At 46.1% G+C, this 14,254-nt stretch overlaps 1 pseudogene; it reads right to left on the reverse strand.

The window, feature by feature from the left end:
* Positions 1–1,510: 1,510 nt before the first annotated feature.
* Positions 1,511–2,452, reverse strand: LOC135974636 (olfactory receptor 5F1-like; annotated as a pseudogene).
* Positions 2,453–14,254: the final 11,802 nt, after the last annotated feature.

Consider the following 14,254-nt stretch of genomic DNA (forward strand, 5'->3'; position numbering starts at 1 on the left):
GGGAACCTTTCCCATGGTTCCTGCATTGTGCCCAACTCCGCGTGTTAAAATGATAACATTCGGTTCTGGAGGTTGACATTAAGAAAGGACCAGAGACAAAGAGACAAAACTAGAAGTATTGGATACAACCATCAGGTCTAAAACACCCCCACTAAATGAACCAATGCAGTCACATCCAGGATTCTCCTTCGGGAATATTGCTATAGCCACAGGGACCACGTCACACACCTAACCGGTCACTGATGTACAAGTGCCCATTGGCAAACACTCCCCAGAGTTACAGTCACAGTAACCTTGTAATACGTCCACCCAGAGAGTCATTATGGGCATTGGATGGGACAGACAATCAGCTGTTTGGGGCAGGAACCTTCTTTTAATTCTGTCTGTAAAGCACCTAGCACAATAGGGCTCTGGTCCATGACTCTGGTTCACAGGGCTCCAGCAATACCAATAATAAATAATAAATGATTAAATAATTGATTCTCAATTATCAGCTACCCATAGTTATTAGTCATTAAGTCCTCTCTGGATGTGCTATCCATGCTGAGAGTAAAAATTATTTCACCCAACCATTTTTCCAAGGAACAAGGGTTTTTTTCACCAAATCAGAAATGTTTCCAGGAAAATGACATTTTTTTTGACAATTTCCAGTTTTCAATCGAAACCGCAGAAACTTAACATTTTTCAATTTTTGGAAAAAATGTCTGTTTAAACAATTCTGTTTTCAAAAACAACATTTTTTTTATTGTAAAAGGTTTTTAACCAAAATTTTTACCCAACAGCAAATCCTTTTACCAAAAACTGAAACATTTGTCCCAAAATGCTTTTTGAAACTGAAGTTTTTTATGAACCATTGGATATTTTTATTATAACATAATATTGTTACGAAGAACTGTTTTTGAAAAAAATGATTTTGTGGGGTTTGGTTTTTGTTGCAAAAACCAAACCAAACAAAAAACACCAAACAATTCTTGTGGAATTTTTTTTTTTTTTTTACAAAACAAAGTTTTTATTTATTTATTTATGTATTTATTTCCTGTAAAAATAATTGGTATTTTTCAACCAGTTCTGAGATTTCTGCAGTTAGCAAAACAGCTTCATAACAGGAGATGATACACATAAACTATGGATATACCACTCTGGGATCCTTGGCAAGCATCTTGGACTGAGGTTTTCCAGCTACAAATTTCAACAACTGAAAACTGGAAAATAGTCAGACAAAAACAGAAAAAAACCTTTCAGCTTTGGCACCTGGAATAACAATCCCTTGTATATAAACACACACAGAGAGTTTTCCCCTCAACTGGGTGTGGAACTAAGGAATCCTGACTCTCACATCCCCATGCTTTACCCATTAGATTCCACACCCCTCCCAGAGCTGGAATAGTACCCAGGAGTCCTGACTTCCAGCCCCCCAAATCTAACCTACTAGGCTCCGCTCCACTCCCAGAGCCAGACATAGAACCAAGGATTCCTGGCTCCCAAGCAACTGCAACTTCCCTTCACCTGCCTAGCTCCAAGCCAGGGCTTTTTGGAGTGCCCCTTTCACCTCCTTCTTCCTCAGTGTAGATAATGGGGTTGAGCATGGGGGTGACGATGCCATAGAACACGGGCTGTGCCCGGTCCTGATGCTGTGGGTAGGTGGAGTTGAGGTGAATGTAGGTGAAGATAATGGTGCCAAAGTAGAGGCTGACCATGACCAGGTGGGAGGTGCAGGTGGAGAAGGCCTTGAGGTGCCCTTCCCTTGTGTGGATCCTGAGGACGGCCAGCACAATGTACACGTAGGACACTAGGGTCCCAAGCAAGGAGTCCAGGATCACGTCACCACTCAGGCGAAGGTGATAGCCTGGTTGGCCCAAGTATTGGAGCAGGAGAGCTGAAAGAGTGGGAGGATGTCACAGAAGAAGTGGCGGAGGACGTTGCCCCGGCAGAAGGACAGGATGGACATCAGGGATGAGTGCACAGCCGAGTTGGTCAAGCCCATGACCCAGGCTGCTCCAGCCAGCAGGGTGCATGCCCGCCGGCTCCTGAACGTGCCGTAGTGCAGATGGTGACAGATGGCAACATAGCGGTCATAGGCCATGACCCCCAGCAGCAGGCACTCGATCCCCCCGAAGGAGATGAAGAAGAACATCTAACAGAGGCGGAAAGCCCATGAGATGGACTTGTCCTGTGACAGGTAATTGGCCAACATCTTGGGCATGGTGGAACTGGTAGAGCCAATGTCCACCACTGAGAAGTTGCCCAGGAGGAAGTACATGAGTGTGTGGAGCCTGGAGTCCAGGCTGATCAGCAGTAAGATGAGCATGTTGCCCATCAGGGCCACCAGGTAGATGGCTGTGAAGACCCCAAAGAAGGTGAGCTGCTCCTGCAGGTTGCTGGAGAGACCAAGGAGGATGAATTTGGTCACCGAGGTGCTGTTCTCCCCCCTCATCGGCTCCAGGAGGTCCATCTCCTACAATCAGAGGAAGGGCAGAGGTGTGATAAGTGGGTCAACAAATTCACCCTCTTTGTGAGCTCACTGTAAAAAGCATATGAAAGTTTTTAAGCTGTCACAACGACCTACAATAACAATAACACCTACTCCAACTGAATCCCAAACCCCACCCGAGATGAAATGGGATCGAACTTCAACAACAGCTTCTACGACAACAACTGTCAAAACTCTAATCATAGAATCGTATAACTGGAAGGGACCTTGAGAGGTCATTTAGTCCAGTCCCCTGCACTCATGGCAGGACTAAGTATTATCTAGAATATCCCTGACAGGTGTTTGTCTAACCTGCTCTTAAAAGTCTCCAATGATGAAGATTCCACAACCTCCCTAGGTAATTTATTCCAGTGCTTAACCATGCTGACAAGTTCTTCATAATGTCCAAGGAAAACTGCCCTTGCTGCAGTTTAAGCCCATTGCTTCTTTTCCTATCATCATAGGTTAAGAAGAACAATTCTTCTCCCTCCTCCTTGTAACAACTTTTTATGTACTTGAACACTGTTGTCATGTCCCCTCTCAATCTTCTCTTCTCCAGACTAAACAAATCCCATTTTTTTTTCAATCTTCCCTCATAGGTCATGCCCTTCCAGCATGACTGTGAACCACTGATAATCACTCAGTGGCAGTGAACATCTCAGCTTGAGTGCATGGATGGAAATCTTTATGTGGTCAGTTTTCCAGTGCTGGTGCTTAAATGTAAGTACCAGAATTTGTAGGCACCAAACTACAGCAAATTGCTTCCAGAGGTGCTGAGCACTGACTCCTCCCTGATCAGTCAGTCAGAGTCACCCTCTTCAGTGGATGAGCCACTACAGAGGGACAACGTTCCTCACTGTGTTCATGGGGGTTACAGGTGCTACACATCTCTGATAGCCAGTCCAAGAATCCAAATCCATGAAATCTGTGGTTCTCAAGCTTTTCCATTCCAATACCCCTCCCTTCTAGCAAGGATCTAACTGGGATCTCCCTCCCATTCAGCAATGTCGGTAGGTAGGTTTAGTCATCGTGACCTCCTAGCAGCCCCTTGTTGACAACCCCTGGACTCTGAGAATCTCTGGCTATATGTACGCCTGCAACCCACATCCTTCCCATCCCAGAATCTCTAGGCCCCAAGAGGACTCTATGGACCTTTGGAAGACTGCACCATCCAGGCTGCATGTAGATGAATGCAGACTGTGACTAGCAAGAGCCTCTTTTGGTGAGCAGACCACTCCTCTTCTCTCACAAGCACCCCATGGTTGCAGCTCCTCACTGATGGAGTTCCTAGGGTCGGCTGAAGCAGGGTTTCCCTGCAGCAGAACTGAGAACACAATGTTGAATTTAGAAAACGAAATTTCCAAATCCAATGTCTTTGTGAAGGTGGAGTTAACATTGATTTAATATCAGTAAATTTCTATTTTTTTTTCCTGGTAGATTTTAAGAACACAAAATGGAAGAGCAGAACGTCACCACCCCAGTGACAGAATTTGTCCTCTTGGGCCTCCCCCAGAATCCTGAGTTGCAGTGCTTCCTCTTTGTGGTTTTCCTCATAGTTTACGTGAACGCCTGGCTGGGAATCTTCATCATCGTCACCGTGATCACCAACCACCGACTCCACACCCCCATGTACTTCCTGAACTTGGCTTTCCTGGATGTCAGTGAATTATCAGTAAATGCTCCAAATATGCAGGTCTCCTTTCCCAGTGTAAAACCATCTTCTTCAGTGAGTGCATCCTCCAGATGTGCTTCTACCACTTAATTTGTTTTGTGGGAATGGTGATTGATCGGTATGTGGCCATCTATAAACCACTGCGGTACTTGAGTATCATGAACCAGGATGTGTGCATGGGGCTAGTGGCGCTGGCATGGCTGGGTGGATTGGCTCACTGCTGTTCAGCTTGGACTGTTCCTCCAGCTACCGTTCTGTGGTCCAAATATCCTGGATAATTTCCACTGTGATGTCCCACATGTCATCAAACTGGCCTGCACTGACACCCACATGGTAGAACTGTGGATGGTCTTCAATGGTGGAGTGCTGCTCATAATAGTATTAATTGTTCTGCTTATTTCCTACACCATCATCTTAGTGAAGATCAGGACACACATCACAGAAGGGAAATGCAAGGCTCTGTCCAAATGAGGAGCCCAGATTTCCATGGTATGTTTACACTTCATACCGAGCATCTTCAACTATGTTGAGTGATTTTTAAGTGTCTAAAAGCCAAAGTCCATTGTGAATCTAGCCCTAAGATCCATACCTCTTTAAAATCAGCTTCCGTCACACAGATCGCGGTGTAGCAAAACCTAATGTGTCATGGGGGGCATCTGCATTGCCTTTCCTCCAAGCTCTCTGCATAAATACTGATACCTCACCTGTAACGATTGTACTTGAGCACCTCACGATCCTTAAAGCATTTAACCTCACCACACTCCTGCAAAGTAGGGAAATTATGTTACGCTATTTCAGAGACGGGGAACCGAAGCAGGGAGGCTGGGATATTCAAAGGATCCAGGGGGGCTCAGTCATCAAACTCCCAGTGAAGTTCTATGGGAATTGGGCACCTATTTTCTTCTCTCTTGAAAATCCCAGAATGCGGGGTGTGGGGGGTGAGTTACCCATGGTCACAGAGGACGCCCACAGCAGGACAGAAATGAAATCCATGTCCCCACAGCCTCAACTTTTTCTTCTGTCAAAAGTTTTCACAAAAGAAAAAGTTGAGTCTGCGGGGACATGGATTTCATTTCTGCCCTGCTCACTGTCAAAAAAGAGGTTTTGATGGAATCAAAACATTTGATGGGAAAATGGCTTTTTTGATGAAAATTTGTGATGTTACATCAGAAAATTTCAAACTAAAATGAAACTTTTGCTTTCTTTTGGGTGTTTGCAGTGTTGTAGCCATGTTGGTCCCAGGATATGAAAGAGACAAGGTGGGTGAGGTAATATCTTTTATTGGACCAACTTCTGTTGGTGAAGGAAAGAAACTCTATGGTGCTCAAAAGCTTGTCTCTTTTACCAACAGAAAGTCGTCCAATAACAGATATTAGCTCACCCGCCTTGTCTGGCTCATTTCATTTGGATTTATGTCTTAAACTTCATAGCCAGGAGTTCACATTTGTTACTGGCTTGGTGAAATCTAATAATAGAGCATACCACCAGTGTGGGGTGTCCGCTCTGTTTTTGACAGCCTGCCCTGAGGCTGGCACTTATGGTTGTGAGTCAGGGTGACACCTCCATATAAGTGAAAAAAAACCAATCAGTGTAAATCAGACTGTGTCCTTGAGTGTAAATGGGCCAGTTCCCCAGCTGGCAGAAGTGGTTGCATCTTACTACATGGCTTCCATCAGTTTGGGCTTTGGCACTGAGAATGGCTAGTCAAAATTATCCTATGAATGATTTCAATTAATGAGGATAAAAAATGCAATTATAGACAGAGGTTGCAAAGATTGCTTTCTAAACTGGCTTTTTTATTGATAATAGATAAATAACATCTTCTAAAAAATCCCTTACCTTAGCACATTTTCCAGATCTTAAATTTCAAGAAAAATAAAAGAACATGTAACTTTCCTAAATAGATTTAGATTTTGTTTTTTTCAGACTTACTCCTTTTTTCTCCCTAAGAAAAAAAATTAGATAAAAAGAAAAACACATTTATGAAATTTTACTACAAGAGAAAAAAAGTTCCTTTCAAAAATTTGAAAATAGAAATATTTTTGTAAATATTCAAAAATATTGTGATTCTTTTTTCTTTCCCAACGAGTGCTATATTTCTAAAGTTTAAGTACTAATGAGGCTCTTCTACACTGAAAAATATTTCAATAAAAATGGGTACTTCTTCCTGAACAGATCTATACTCCCTGTGTATCAGAATTGGATTTTCAGATCCAGAAATAAACTACAACTCTCTATAGTCCTGTAAGATCTCCTGAACCAACACTACTTTGACAGAAGAGTGAAAAGCTAGTTCTGACAGTATTTTTTTAAATAATATTCTCAATGAATTTCAGATCAGTTACACCTATATATAATGAATGAAGTCAACAGGAATATAAAAAATAAAAGGAATGGTATTCAACATAGGTGAGTGGGGACAGAGAGTGAAGGGGAGGGGTTGCACTGGGGTCAGCGAGGGAAGGATATGAAGGTACATGACTGCAGAGGGTCTAAAAGGCATGTGGTTGTAGGGGGTCACCGAGGGCAGATGTTGAAATGTAAGAGGATGCCCAGGGTTTAAGATGAGCAGAGAGCTATAAGGACGCCTCACTCTCTTTCCCTTGCCCAATGACTATCCAGTGCCATCATGAAAGACTGTGAATTGCCACTATGAATTGCGAAGTATAGTCTTCGACCTGGGTGATAGTGAGTATTGCTCTACTGCGTGTCAGCCAGGGGGTCACCTGTAGGGTTATCATCCGTCCGGATTCCCCCGGACATGTCCGGCTTTTTTCAGTTAAAAATAGCGTCCGGGGGGAATTTGTCAATGTCCGGACTTCCCCCGCCCCCCATACAGAGCATGCGGGGCTTACAGGGCAGCCGGCTGGATGGTGCCACTCGCACGGGGCTCCGGCAGCCAAAGCCCTTCCTTCACTTCCCCCCTCCTCTCCCCTGCAACTTGACACCACTCCCCTCCTCTCTCTCCCTCCCTCCCCCCCTCCCTGCATTCACAGATCGCCGTCCGTCGCCTCGGCCTCCGGCAGTCTGGAGCTCCGACCCTGCTCCCCTCCCCCGCTGCCGAGCGCGCTGCTCTGCAGCACAGTAAGGGGGCCGGGGGTCAGAGAAGCGGCAGGGAGGTTCTGGGGGGGGTAGTCAAGAGACAGGGAGCAGGGGGAGGGTTGGATGGGTCAGGAGTTCAGGGGGGGGCTGTCTGGAGGTTGGGGGGTGTAAGGTTTTGGGCAGAGTACAGGTGGGGGGGGTCTCAGGAGGGGGCAGTTAGGGGACAAGGAGCGGGGATGGTGTTTGGGAGTTCTGGGGGGGGCTGTCAGGGGGCAGGAGTGGGGAGAGGGATCGGAGCAGTCAGGGGACAGGGAGCAGAGGGGTTTAGATGGGTCGGGAGTTTTGGGGGGGGCTGTCAGGGGTTGGGGAATGGTGGGATGGGGCGTGGGAGTCCCAGGGGTCTGTCTGGGGGTAGGGGTATGGATAAGGGTTGGGGCAGTCAGGGGACAGGTAGGGGGTAGAGTCCTAGGGGGCCAGTTAGGATGTGGGGAAGGTCTCAGGAGGGGGCAGTCAGGGGACAAGGAGCAGGGAGGCTTAGGTAGGGGGTGGAGTCCTGGGGGGCAGTTAGGGGCAGGGGTCCCAGGAGGGGGCAGTCAGGGGACAAGGCGTGGGGGGGAGGGTTGGGGGTTCTGAGGGGGCAGGAAGTGGGAGGGAGTGGAAGGGGCAGGGGCGGTACTAGGGCAGGACAGGGGCGGGGCTAGGGCGGGGCTCCTCCCGTCCTCTTTTTTGATTGTTGAAATATGGTAACCCTAGTCACCTGAGATGTTGGAGACCCAAGCTCAAGTTCCTTCTCTATTGACTGTTTAATTATTTATTTAAAAGTTGAACATCTTCAACAGGAGAGACTGAGAAGAACTCAACCCAGACTATCCCATAGTCCAATGTCAGGGATGTTTTCCTGTAATGGGGGAGACCAACATTCAATTTCTTTATCCTCATCAGATGGCAGCTGTGGCGAATGAATCCAGGTTTCTTACATTTTTGGTGAATGTCCTGACCACTGGGTAAGGCTCATGAGGGAGCACACTACCACTACCATCATGGTGTTCACCTTCTGTGGCTTTGAGAATCTTTACTTGGCTTTTTGAAAACTGTCTGAAAGTCTAAACAATTTTTTTCAGGATGATACAGAATGAAACACTTTGCCTTGACATTACCAATGCATTGGCTAATTTCAACGTCAAAATTTCTTTGACTTTTTAATCACTAAAAATTGTTTTAAAAATGTTATTTTCAATTTGACCTGAAACTAAACATTAGTTTAAATTCTTTTAAAATAGCAAGTGAACCAAAAAAAGTCCATTATTCAGCCAACTCTACCCATAATGACTTGGCCAGTCAGAACCTAACAGATTAGATCTCTATTCTATTCTATTCTAAGCATTAAAAAAGATCCCATCCCTGTTGTTGCTGAAGTGCCTGATAAAATGAGGAAGAAGGATGTTCTAAATGAGATGTTATACGTCGTTGATACATTAAGTCCACAGGTGCCTGCTGAGTGTCAGTGTTGAAGTTTCAGGTCTCTGATTGTATATTGGCTGCTGACTCCTAAAGCAAACCAACTTTGATCTTTTAATCATATCTCGCCAAAAAGTTGAAGTCTTTCAGTAGAGTTCTTGGACAATATATGTCAAAGGTGCACATGAGGGATCCAAAAATACAAGTATCCCCTGTTTTAATCATTGTGTTTGCTCCCAACCTAGAATTGACATGGAACCAAGAAGCCCTGAATATTTCTCCCCTGCTCTAACTCCTGGCTTAGCTCTTCCATCTCAGTGACAGAACCAAAATCCAGCAGTCATGGGATTTCATCTGCTTTGGAGACGAGTCAAATCTCCAGTTCTTCCTCTCTTTCCTTAATAGCCTCCTTGCGCCATCTCAGCACAGGAAGGAATTTTCAAAGCCTCTAATGTTTGCATGGCTAGAATAAACACATAAAGAGACTGAAATACTCTATGAAGTTTTTAATGACTCGTCTTAGGAAAGAATCCCCAAGTCTCCAAAGCAGCAACTATCTTGATCGGGGGTGGGCAAACTAGGACCCGCCCCCCCCCCGTTTTTATCCGGTCGGCGAAGGGGGACGGGTGTCTGGTGGCCTCACTCCGGCGTGGAAGGTGTGTCGGGGGTCTGGCCGCGCTCCGCCAGGCGCTCCGGCCGGGGAAGTGGGGCTGGGGTTTTGGCCACGCTGCGCCCGGGACTCCGGCCGGGAGAGCGGGTCCGGGGGTCTGGTCGCGCTCCGGCCGGCGCTGCAACCGGTGGAGCGGGGTCCGGCGCTCCGGCCCGGAGAGCGGGGACAGGGGGCTGGCCACTCTCGGCCTGGCGTTCCGGCTGGGAGAGCGGGGTCGGAGGTCTGGCTGCCCTCCGGCGGGTGCTGGAAAGGGGGAGCGGGGTCCGGGGGTTTCTCTGCGCTCCACCCGGGGCACCGGCTGGTGGAGCGGGTCCGGGGGTCTCTCGGTGTTCCGTCCGGCGCTGCAACGGGGCACTGCGGCGGGGGGAGTCAGGGAGCAGGGTCCGGAGCTCCGGCCAGGAGAGTGGGTCCGGGGGTTTCGCTGCGCTCAGTCCGGGGCTAAGGCTAGGGGAACGGGTCCGGGGGTCTGGCGTCACTACACCGGCCGGCGCTGCAACCGGGGAAGTGGGGTCCGGTGCTCTGGCCGGGAGAGCGGGGCCGCGGGGCTGGGCCGCGCTCCGCGCGGAGCTTCGGCAGGGAGAGAGGGTCCGGGGGTCTGGCCGCGCTCCGGCCGGCGCTCCATGGCTCCATGGCTCATTGCATTAGGGCCAACATTTCCAGAAGTGATCAGAGATTTGGAGTATCTCCATTTTTCGGCACCCAACTTGAGACAAGCTTAGTGTTAGCAGTTCATAATGTGGGCTCAGATCCCTTCCTCTCTTATGGTAAAAAAAACCTTGGGAAATGACACAGGCAAGAGTTTTCTCCAGCGCTTTTTGCCAGGAAGACAGGCTGCCCCAATCTCCATCCCTGTCCCCATGGGAGGATAGGGGGTTTGGCCTCTGAACTCAGGAGCTTTGCTGAAAGCGCATCCATGAATAGATTCAGGCTGCCTCAAGTTGAGCACCCAAAACTAACAATGTCTTTGGGAACGTCATGCTCAAATTCCTGGGAAGACGCTTATATACATACACCAAGACTCAGAAGCAAGGTATATAAATACTGAGTTTTATTGACTGCATCTGTGGCCCCACAACAGTGACTAGACTCCTTGGCTGAGACTTTCACTATTGCCCTAGGGATTCCAGTCCACAGTTCCCATGAATTTTAAAGGGGCTTGGGTAATCCAATCCAATAGGTGATTTGAAAAACCTTAGCCCACCCAAAGTTAAAATATGTCCTGATTTTACCAGGATAGTCCCAGTTTCTCATACATTGTCCCAGTATCATCCTAGTTTGTCTTCTGATGTCCCAATGTCTTTTTTATTATTATTATCAGGGCCAGCTCCAGGCACCAGCCCAGCAAGCAGTTGCTTGGGGCGGCCAACGGAGAGGGGCGGCATTTCCGGCTCTTCTGCGGCAATTCGGCGTCGGGTCCCCCACTCCCTCTGGGAGCGAAGGACTCGCCGCCAAATTGCCGCTGAAGACTGAAGCGGTGGCGGTAGAGCAGATCGCGATCGCGGCTTTTTTTTTTTTTTTTTCACTTTTTTTCTTTTTGCTGCTTGGGGCGGCAAAAATCCTGGAGCCGGCCCTGATTATTATTATTTTTTTAAGGACAGCAGAAACACGCTGGTTTTTCATTTCATCCATCAACTCATTTGGGTTAAGGTTTTCAAAACCCCATAAATGATTTGTCTACCTGCTTCCCATTACAATTACTTCGTATTGGGTGTCCATATCCGCAAACATCTCAGCTTTGCTCGGTGTTTTTACAACTTCAGAATGTTTGTTCAAGACGTGTTATTTCACCAAGTAGAATTTGCCCTGTGTTTAGCAGAAGCAGTTAAAATAGAACAAGCTCTGAGTGTTTGAAGTGAGTGAAGAGTGAAGAGAAAAATGATCACAGACACAATAAACGTTTTTATTTTACCCCGGTGAAAGTTAGTACCTAGCATTGGTTAGAAAATGGAATTTCCAGCCTGTGGGAAATTCTGGTATTTCAACATTTCTTTTCATAATGGATTAAGACAAAAAATCAAAGTAACAAATATGTTGATGCAATAAAAAGTTCTGAAAAATGTGATATGAAACTGTCAAAAAGAAAAATGTCAATGTATTGAGTCAAAACAAAATCTTTTAACATTACAAAAAGATTTTTTTCATTTGTAAATATTGTTTTGAAACAAAAATTTTCAGTTGACCAAAAGTGAAAGACTGTTTTTTTCTTGAAATGATGTGTGACGGGTTGGATCACAGAAACCCCCTAGGGACTGCCATCTGATGTGTTGAGACGACCTTTGAGCCTGTTTTCCCTTCCAGCTTGGGACTCCAGAACCTTGCCTTGTTTCAGCCAGACACACTTGCCTGTTGAAAACACACCCAGGTCTGAACCACACCACCTAAAAGCTGAAAACAGCTTAAGAAGTGTTCCTGTCTCCAACAGGTGATGCCCAGCTCCCAATGGAGTCCAAACCCCAAATAAATCTGTTTTACCCTGTATAAAGCTTATACAGGATAAACCCATAAATTCTTCACCCTCTATAACACTGATAGAGAGATATGCACAGCTGTTTGCCCCCTCCCAGGTATTAATACATACTCTTGGTTAATTAATAAGTAAAAAGTGATTTTATTAAATACAAAAAGTAGGATTTAAGTGGTTCCAAGTAATAAAAGACAGAACAAAGTGAACTACCAAGCAAAATAAAATAAAACATGCAAGTCTATGCCTAATACAGTAAGAAAACTGAATACAGACAAAATCTCACTTTCAGAGATGTTTCAATAAGCTTCTATCACAGACTGGATGCCTTCCTAATCTAGGCACAATCCTTTCCCCTGGTATAGCCCTTGTTCCAGCTCAGGTGGTAGCTAGGGGATTTCTCATGATTGCAGAGCTCTTTGTTCTGTTCCACCCCATTATATAGCTTTGGCACAAGGCGGGAATCTTTTGTCTCTCTGAGTTCACATCCCTCCTTCTAAATGGGAAAGCACAGGGTTAAAGATGCATTCCAGTTCAGGTGAGACTCCAAGCCCTCATTTTTCCCAGCCTGACTCAGAGGAAGGCCTGCAAGCAGACAGAGTCATCCACAGTCAATTGTCCTGGTTGATGGGAGCCATCAAGATTCCAAATCACAATTAATGGCCCACACTTTGCATAACTATGATAGGACCTCAGAGTTATATTTTATATTTCTTGTTTCAAGAACAAGAGTGATACATTTATACAAATAGGATCACCATACTCAGTAGATTATAATCTTTGTAATGTTTGGATTCAAAGTAGCAATGTATCTTTGTAATGATACCTTACAAGAGACCATTTGCATGAAGTATATCCCAGTAACATTATATTTACACTCATTAGCATATTTTCATAAAATCATATAGAGTGCAATGTCACATGATGAATCAAACTTTATTTTTTGTTTTGATTCCCTGACAAGAATTAAAACAAAAATATCCACAATTGACATTTTACCATGGATAATTTTAATGAAATCATATTTTTCAATGGCAAAATTTGGGACACGAAACATTTTAACAGCTCTATTAAATACACTTGTCCATTGTTGGTTTATAAATTCATTCAGCCACTAAGGCTGGCGATTTTCAAAGGAGTCGAAGGAGTTTGGCTAAAAACAGGGCAGGGCTGAGGCCTAAAGGGCATCCCCAGGGGTTTGCAGAAATAAATATGTATTTGTTGCACAGACATATGACCTACAATAGCTAAGAGCCCAGTGGTACCAGAACCTCAGCTGGCCTGTAATAGCCTACCTGAGGGTCTGATGGAATTTACGAAGGAAGGAATCACCATTAAAAGGGCTGGGAATGAATGGCTTGACCCCTTTCACTTTAACCATCAGGGGACTACTTGACATAGGAACAGGCCCACCCCTTCCTTTGTCTAACTTTAATCAATGCCTCTGACTTTCTTTTCTAATCAGCCGCGATGGGACTGCCACTGAGACCAGTATTTCCCAGCAGCTTTTCCATTCTAATGGCCCTCGATGGGACACATTAAAATAACGAGTAACTTTGTTTCTGCCACTGGCCTATAATTCCTTGAGAGGTCAGTGTAACAGGATACATCTGTGGGAAGTTAGATGCTCTTGTCAGGTAGAAGATGGAAGGTGAAGGTTTGTCTGGGAGTTTCAGAGTCCTAAGTGTCTCAGGCACCACACGTGACTTCCAGTGGGAATCAGAAGACTTTGGATCTAAATGGATTAAGCTAATTCAGATAAAGCACTCTTAGGCTAGGTCTACACTACCTGCCTGAATCGGCGGGTAGAAATCGACCTCTCGGGGATCGATTTATCGCGTCCCGTTGGGACGCAACAATCGATCCCCGAATCGGCGCTCTTACTCCACGAGCGGAGGTGGGAGTAAGCGCCGTCGACAGAAAGCCGCAGAAGTCGATTTTGCCGCCGTCCTCACAGCGGGGTAATTCGGCTGCGATACGTCGAATTCAGCTATGCTATTCACGTAGCTGAATTTGCGTATCTTAAATCGACTCCCCCCTGTAGTGTAGATGTACCCTTATTCTGGAATAAGAGCATCCATACAGGGAGTTAATCAGGAATAGCTATTCCAGAATAACTCCCCATCTAAGGGTACATCTACACTACAGCGGGGAGTCGATTTAAGATACGCAAATTCAGCTACGTGAATAGCGTAGCTGAATTCGACGTATTGCAGCCGACTTACCCCGTTGTGAGGACGGCAGCAAAATCGACTTCTGACGCTTTTTGTCGGCGGCGCTTACTACCACCTCTGCTGGTGGAGTTAGAGCGCCGATTCGGGGATCGATTGTCGCGTCCCGTCGGGACGCGATAAATCGATCCCCGAGAGGTCGATTTCTACCCGCCGATTCAGGCGGGTAGTATAGACCAGACCTAAGGATATGTCTATACTACCCTCCAATCTGGCAGGTAGTGTTTGATGTATCGGGGATCGATTTATC

Source organism: Chrysemys picta, chromosome 12, assembly GCF_011386835.1.
Source record: "Chrysemys picta bellii isolate R12L10 chromosome 12, ASM1138683v2, whole genome shotgun sequence".
In the NCBI taxonomy this organism is placed as follows: domain Eukaryota; kingdom Metazoa; phylum Chordata; order Testudines; family Emydidae; genus Chrysemys; species Chrysemys picta.